Source organism: Macrotis lagotis, chromosome 1 (genome assembly GCF_037893015.1).
Source record: "Macrotis lagotis isolate mMagLag1 chromosome 1, bilby.v1.9.chrom.fasta, whole genome shotgun sequence".
Taxonomy (NCBI): domain Eukaryota; kingdom Metazoa; phylum Chordata; class Mammalia; order Peramelemorphia; family Peramelidae; genus Macrotis; species Macrotis lagotis.
In genome coordinates this window covers 588136343-588143932 of record NC_133658.1, presented here as the reverse complement: position 1 = coordinate 588143932, position 7590 = coordinate 588136343, and the positions used below count along the sequence as shown (strand labels likewise).

The 7590-nt window shown below is 41.6% G+C and overlaps 1 protein-coding gene across 1 annotated transcript in view; it reads left to right on the top strand.

Moving 5' to 3' along the window:
- The first annotated feature begins 265 nt into the window (after positions 1 to 265).
- Positions 266 to 7590, top strand: part of STAG1 (STAG1 cohesin complex component) — a 351800-nt gene continuing 344475 nt past the window's right edge. Inside the window, exon 1 of the mRNA XM_074214834.1 lies at positions 266 to 477. The gene's annotated coding sequence lies outside the window, so the exon portion shown is untranslated. The remainder of the gene's footprint in view (positions 478 to 7590) is intronic.

Here is a 7590-nt window from a genome sequence, read left to right as displayed (position 1 = left end):
CGTGTAGCTCGGGATTGGGCGCCAGGAGGGGCGGGAGGGGTCGCCGAGGAAGAGCGGAGCGCTCGGGGGCGGGGCGGGGGGGGAGGAAGAGCGGGAACGGGAGCCTCTGTGTTTGGTCGCTTTTCCCGCCGCGGCGGGGCGCGTGCGCACTCCGCACGCAGGCGACGCGGAAGCGTGCTGTCAGCGCCTGCCCCGGCCCCCCCCCCCCGCCCCTTCCTCGGCCGGCCCCGGCAGTGAGGCTGTGGCGCGGGCGGCCAGCAGAGGGCGGTCGGGCCTCGGGTCTGCAGCGGCGCCATTGGCGTGTGGAAAATGCCACCAGATGGCGGGTTAGGATTGCAGCTCCGCTAAAGGCGCGGCCCCCGCTCTCGAACCCCCGGCGACCACCCCGCTAAACCCCCCCACATCGGGAATAACACACCGGAGACTTTTAAGGGAAAAGAGGGTCGGCGGCCAGCGGCGCCGGGATGGGCAGCCGAGGTGAGAGCGGGCGGCGGCGGCGGCGGCGGGGGGCGGGAGAGAGGGGGAATGCGGCGGCGGCGGCGGCGGCGGTGGCGGCGGCGGCGGGGGCTGGAAGCGCCGATCCAAGATGGAGGCCGGGAGCGGAGCGGGCGAAGGAGCGGGAGCGGGGGAGCGGGCGGGGGAGGGGCGGCCGCGCAGGGGCCCGGACGGCCGCGGGCATGACAGGGGGAGGCGGCCGTGGGGGGAGGGCGCGCGGAGCGGGGGCGCCCGCGGAGTGCGCCGGCGGCCGCGGCGGGGACCCCGGAAACGCGGGCTGGCCGTGTCCCTCCGCCGGGCGCGGGGCTCCTTCCCCGCGCTGCCCGCGGCCGGCCCCGGAGCCTTTGTGACTGGCGGCGGCCCGGGCCCCCGGGACGCGCGCGGCCCCTGCGCAGTGTCGGGGGGCGGGCGCGGGCCGGCTGCGTTTCTGCGGTGCTTCCGCGGCCGCCGCCGCCGCGTCACATGACCCCGGCCGGGGGGCCCCCGGGGTCGCCCGGGCTGCGCGGGCCGCCGCGTCCCGGGCCTCGTCCTCGGGGCGGGGTAGGGCAGGGGCGGCCTCGGGCCGGGCGGAAATCGGGGAGATGTGCGCGTGCGGGGAGGAGACGCGGGAGCTGGGGGGCTTCGGCGGGAGGGGGCCCGGGCCCCCAGCCCGCACCCCGAGAGTGGTCCCGCCGCGGAAAATGCGCCCGGGCCGCGGCCTCCGTCCCACCTGGAGGCCAAACCAATAAAAGTTGTTTTCCCTCCATAATCTGGGGGTGAAGGACCCACGTTAGGTTTTTGGGCTGGAGCTTCCAGGCCTCATTCGGGGAGTCCTAAATGGATCATTATATTCCATGTAAGGAACTGGGAAACTTGCAGTTATCACGAATTATTCTATCCATCCAATTTGTTCATTTTATTTTGGGTGTTTATTGAGTTTTTAATCGGAGGGACTCTGGATGCAAGTTTTCAGGAGGCAGACGAGGGCTACTCCTTCTGATTAAAGAGAGAAGAATTTAAGCCTGAAAAAGGTTTACTCTTAAAAGTTTGGGTTCAAAGGTTCACAATAGTTTCCACTTTCAGATGAAAGTGCTGGAATTGATAGCACCCATTCCAAAATATTGTTTGCATCCTCACAAAGAAACTTTGTGCCTGCAAATGAATGTTGTGACTTTGCTGTACAGTTCAGTGATTTAGCAATCAAGCCTGAAATTTGGATAAGTCTTATAATTTAAGGGCTTTTTAAATTTTGTGGCTATCACACTTGTGACCAAACAAGTGTTTGGATCGAAGTTTTCTGATAAGGTAAGGAGAACCTGGCCTCCAATTACCCGGTAGACAACTTAAGAAATTTGTTCATGAGGAAGTCACTTAATTCACCTTTACCTTACACAACTTCTTAGGAGGCAAAGTTAGAGATTGGTGGAAAGTTCTTAACTTTCTGAAGTGATGCACTGTTGACCCAGAGTAACCCAAATACACACAAGCTTTTATCAATATTAGTTTGCGGTGGTATCAATCCTGAACAAATGATTAAACTTTTAGTACAATACTTAGATTTAAAGTAGCAATGACAGTTTGATACTTGGTATCTAGTCTAGCATGAGAAAAATTCTAACAGATTAATAAACCTCAGGAAAGATTAAAATTTCAAAAGAAATTAAATTGAAAGACTAGGGGTTTTTTGCCTCAAATTTGGTGGAAAGAACACCGAGTTCAAATTCTGCCTTTGTCACAAACTTTGTGACCTTGGAAAAGGTGTTTATATTTTGAAGCTGTCAAACAAAATAGAGGAGTTAGCAGAAATGATCTCTAAAGTGCCTTCCATCTGGCTATTTGATTTTGCTTAATCTAGCAAATGTTGAAAACATTTGATGACAATGTTACTAGAAGTTCTTGAGAAGTTTTAAGGAAACATTGTATTTTTAAAATTTTTTTGTTTCAATCAAAAAATGTTGGAAGTCTTCTAAGGCCATAAATTGAAAACTTAGTGATAATTTTGTTACCAAGTGGAAATCTGCATTATTTTTTTTTGATATTCCAGTAAAACTCAGAAATACTTTGTCAGATATGAAATATCACTGGGAAATATTCTAAATCAATGCCTGTTTAAAAGTTTTTTGCTTATGTTTTTGTCTGTACCTTTGTTGTCCTAGATAGAGAGATTTAAGTAAGCAAATATCTACATAAACAAATTGTATGCTGTTCTACGATTCTTAGTCTTAAAGAGTTGCCCAGAGTATAAAGTATGAAGGTACTTGCCAAAGGTTACACAGGATCATTGTGTTGTTATATGATTCTAATGAAATTAATCCTATTTGGCTAATGATTTTAATGGTTATATTAACTAGCTATGTACTTTGCCTCTCAAATGAACCATTTAAATTTTCATAGTTTAAAATGATTTGTATATTTTAATAGTTTCTTTAAGATGGGATCCCAGTTGTATGATTTTAAATGGGGGAAAGATAACTTTATGTTTACTGTCTCGTGTCCTTCTTCAGGGGTGGGGGAGAGTGTATTTTCACTCCGGATTGTCATAGGAATAGGAAATAAAGCCTTAGTTTCCTCATTTCTTTGCTTAGTTTTTTTCTTTAAATCAGTTTAGAACTTTCTCATATTTTTAATTTGCTTCCCTTCCCCCCCACCTCCCCCAAAAAGAAGACACCAAAATCTTAGCGCAGTTACTAGGTGCTATGAGAAAATTTAAAGGTAGAAGACTTACCTATTTTTAGGAAGTCAAGGTAAACCAAGATAAGTAACTTAACAATCCATAATGGGTATACAGAAAAATAGCCTAGTGCTAAGTAGGTACATTTTTGCATTATATCTCAAATCCACTACACCAAGTTCTCTGCTCTTTGCCTTTTCCAATCCATTTTACATACCACTACAAGAAGAATTTTCTTAATGTCAGTTGTGTTTACCTCATTGTACAACTCCAACTAAATCCTTCAATATCTCCTCATTGACTGAAAAATAAGAGTTCTTTACGTTTGGTGTCAATACTCTCTACAATTTACTTTTCTTTACTACCTTCTCTACTCAGCCCACAGACTGGACTAGTTTGTTTCATATCCATTCAGTCCAAACTTCTCTACATGTTGAAATCTAGCCCATCTTTGAAGGAGCAGTTCAAATGCCATTCCTGAGCCTGAACTCATCAAAAGCAGAAGGGCTCTGGTGAAAGAATATTCTAAGATAAGGGGCTGCTAGGTGGAGTAGTGGATAAAGCACCGGCCTTGGAGTCTGGAGTACTAGGGTTCAAATCCTGCCTCAGACACTTAATAATTACCTAGTTGTGTGGCCTTGGGCTAGCCACTTAACGCCATTTGCCTTCTAAAAAACCTTAAAAAAAAAAAGAATATTCCAAGCTGAGAAGGCTCACAAGGGTAGTTGGCTGCTCCAGGATTAGGAGGCTTCAGCTGTTGAGGGAAATTCCAGCATGAGACAGCAGCTGAAGTTATAAAATTCAGAATTCAGGAATAGAACCTGGGTGGAAAGGAAGTCTGGCCTAGCCTGGGACCTTCTATGTAATGGAGTCTCTCGACACATGGGACAGATCTGGAGTAAGGATATTTCAGAGTGAGCTTTTCCAAACTCAGAAACATCTTGCATAGGACAGGCAGATAAATTATTTCTTATGTATGTCTTTTTCAAAAGCTCCAGTCTTTATGGAAAAGAAGTTTAGTGTAATGGATAAAGCATTAGACTTTGAATTAGGAAACTTGTTTGAGAATGTGGCAAAGTCTCAGTTTACTCAGCTGTAAAATGAGAATAACAATAATTCTTACACTTTGTAAATATGTCTTATTTCTCTGATTACATAAATCCTTTATTCAGAAATCTTTGGTGATTTACTATTGAGTGAAATTTGTTAAACATTCAAGGTTTCCCATAGGGAAAGTCCCAAGGGACTTTCAGCTTGCCTCTTCAGTTTACTTCCAAGTTTAACTGGGAATGAGGGGGAGAAATTACGGGACTTGGAGAAAAGGCTCATTTATATACTATAGGCTTGTTTCCTCTTTAAAAAATTGCCCTCAATAGCTTCTCAAAAGTGCATTGTAAACCTTAAATTACTACACAAATTTGAAATATGTTGAGTTTGAAATATGTTAGTCTTCTATTTTCAATAAATTTGAGTTATTATTAATCAAGATTTTCTAGATCCAGAGCCACTTTGTTTTTCCCACCCACCATTCACTTCTCTGGCATTAGTTTTCATACTTGGTGAAACTGTTCTAGGAATATGCCCTACACTTTTCCACATCCTTAACCATTAGTATGCTGTTCCCAATATCTAAAATGTTCTCCTCTCTTTTAAAATCCAACTCCTCACAACCCTCCTTATTCCTGCCCAGTGACAGTGGCCTTACCCTTCATTAAAGTTCTCTTAACACTCCATTTTGAACATTTCTAATAAGTATTATTTCATATTAGAATTATTTGCATGCGCACCATACCATCTATTATCAACAAAAAAGCACCTGAGGTCTTCATACCTGGGATCATAGCTTCTATAATTGAAAGGGACTACTCAAGGATATTAATTGCTGTGGACTGGGGTTACCTAGGTAGTGTAGGGTGGGAACTGAACCTAGAACTTATAACCAAAGGTGTCCAATCTCAGGGCCCATTCATATGGCCCATCCTTGTGGTGTTCCCTGGACACGTGAGCTGCATTGTATTCATAAACGGGTGGTCTGTATGGGACTTTTGACCAGTTTTTCTGAGTCAATGCTTGGATAGTGAGCCTAGAAGAACTAAAAGTTTAGACCCCCCTGCTCTAAACTTTGGACAAATTCTTCCCCTTTGTTGAACAGCTCTATCTTTTTTCATTGATGTTTTAGATTATCTTTGAAGAATATCGTTTTCATTTAAACTAGAATATAGTCTTATGTAATTCAGGTTCTTTTGGTTTGATATATACTAGACTGGTTTTTGGTTGCTGTTGGTGAAATTTAATATTGAAATTCTGGAGATTGATCTAATTTCTATGTGAGATGACCTTGGAATTTCTTTGCAGATAATCTGTGATTTGATCAACTCCTTTAGCATAATTTCCTAAATTATTATATTCAAGCATTTTATTTCACCATGTATTTCTTACCGATTGGTAATTCTGATTATCACTGGAATTCTTTCTTTAGAGTACGTTGCTTTGACTTTAAAGATCTCAAATGTTATTCTTGCTCTCTTTTAAGCTTTGTTTGGACAGTTTTTAATCTTCAAATTTTGGGGTTTGAAAAATGTTGGTCTTCTATTTTCAATGCATTTTGCATTTATACATCAGGAATTTATTGATGTCTAACACCCTCTCCCCACCATCATTGAACTCTTATTGTAATAAAAAGTTTTAAAAATTAACATCATGAAACAAATATATTATTAGTGCAGAAACAAAGAAAAAAAGCAGAAAAATAAAGCAATAGACCAATATCATTTACAAATACTGATACAAAAGTATCAAACATTAGCAAAGTGATGAAAGCAACATATTAGCAAATTATATACTATGGTAAATTGTATACTAGAAATGTGAGTTGGGCTTAGAATTAGGAAAACTATAAACATAACAGGCCATACTAGTAACAACAAAAATTACATATGAATTATAAGAACAATTGCAGAAAATTTTTTTTTATACTACAATACCTATTTCTACTAACATTAGAAAGCATAGAAATAAATGGAACATAATTTGATGTGGCAAATACTATCTTATAAAACCACAGGGAAATTACTTGAAGCCTTTCCAGTAAGAACAGGGATAAAGCAAAGGTGTTCATTAGCTTTGTTATTATTGATGTAGTACTTCTAAATGCTAGTTAGAACATGAAAATAATTGAGGGAATAGGCAGTGGGATAAAAGGAACGACAAAGCTTTGTGCAGATGTGATATTTCTTTAGAAAACACTAAAGATTAATGAAAATTAATTAAAACAATAACTTCAAAAATAACAGTATATGGGGCAGCTAGGTGGCATAGTAGATAAAGCACCAGCCTTGGAGTCAGGAGTACCTGGGTTCAAATCTGGTCTCAAGACACTTAATGATTACCTAGCTGTGTGGCCTTGGGCAAGCCACTTAACCCCATTCGCCTTGCAAAAAAACACAACCTAAAAAAACCCAATGGGAAGAGAGTAGTTTCAAAATAACTTCAGATTATGTAAAGTATTTGAAGTCCAACCACATAGACAAATAGGAACTTATATAAATATAAATACTAGGTATTTAGCACAAATAATGACAGACTTCGGCAAATGGAGGCAATATCTAGGTATTGGGCTGTGCTAGTATAATAAAAGTAACAGTTCTATTTAAGATAATTGACACTTTTAGTATCATTTTAATAAAACTATCAAAGGATTACTTTATAGATCTAGAAAAATTAATTTGGAGGAGCAAAAGATAAAAAAATGTCAGGAGAAATTTAAAAAGCTGGAAGGAATGGGTCCAGCAGTATTAGTATCAAACTGTGCTACAAAAAGGGTAATTACCAGAATCAAATTTGGTATTGGTTAATAAATAAATTTGGGAATCAGTGAAAGAAATTAGTGATTTACATACAGAGAAGCAAACAAGCATCAAATAAAGCTGAATTTTCCAGGTTTGGAGTAATGATTTGCCTTTCACCAAAAATTCCTGGATAAAATCCGAAAGCAGTATGGCTGAAGACTCCTTTTTGCAGTGTATTTACTATAGTAAGCAATAATGGGGACACAATAATAAAAAAGTCACATAAGTATTAGCAGCTAGCATGTTGTGGTGCTTTGAATTTGTGTAGTGTTTTATTTATGTGTTCTCAATTTAACCTCATAGCAATCCTGTGCAATTAATATGCCCATTTTTATAGAGGTGGTTAGTGGCTAGTAGATAGAGCGCCAGGCCCTAGAGTCAGGAGTACCTGAGTTCAAATCTGCCCTCAGATAGTTAATAATTGTCTAGCTGAGTGACCTTGGACAAGTCATTTTAACCCCTTTGCCTTTCAAAAAAACATGTACATATATATATATATATATATATATATATATATATATATATATATATATATATATATAATGAGAGAGAGAGAGAGAGAGAGAGAGAGAGAGAGAGAGAGAGAGAGAGAGAAAC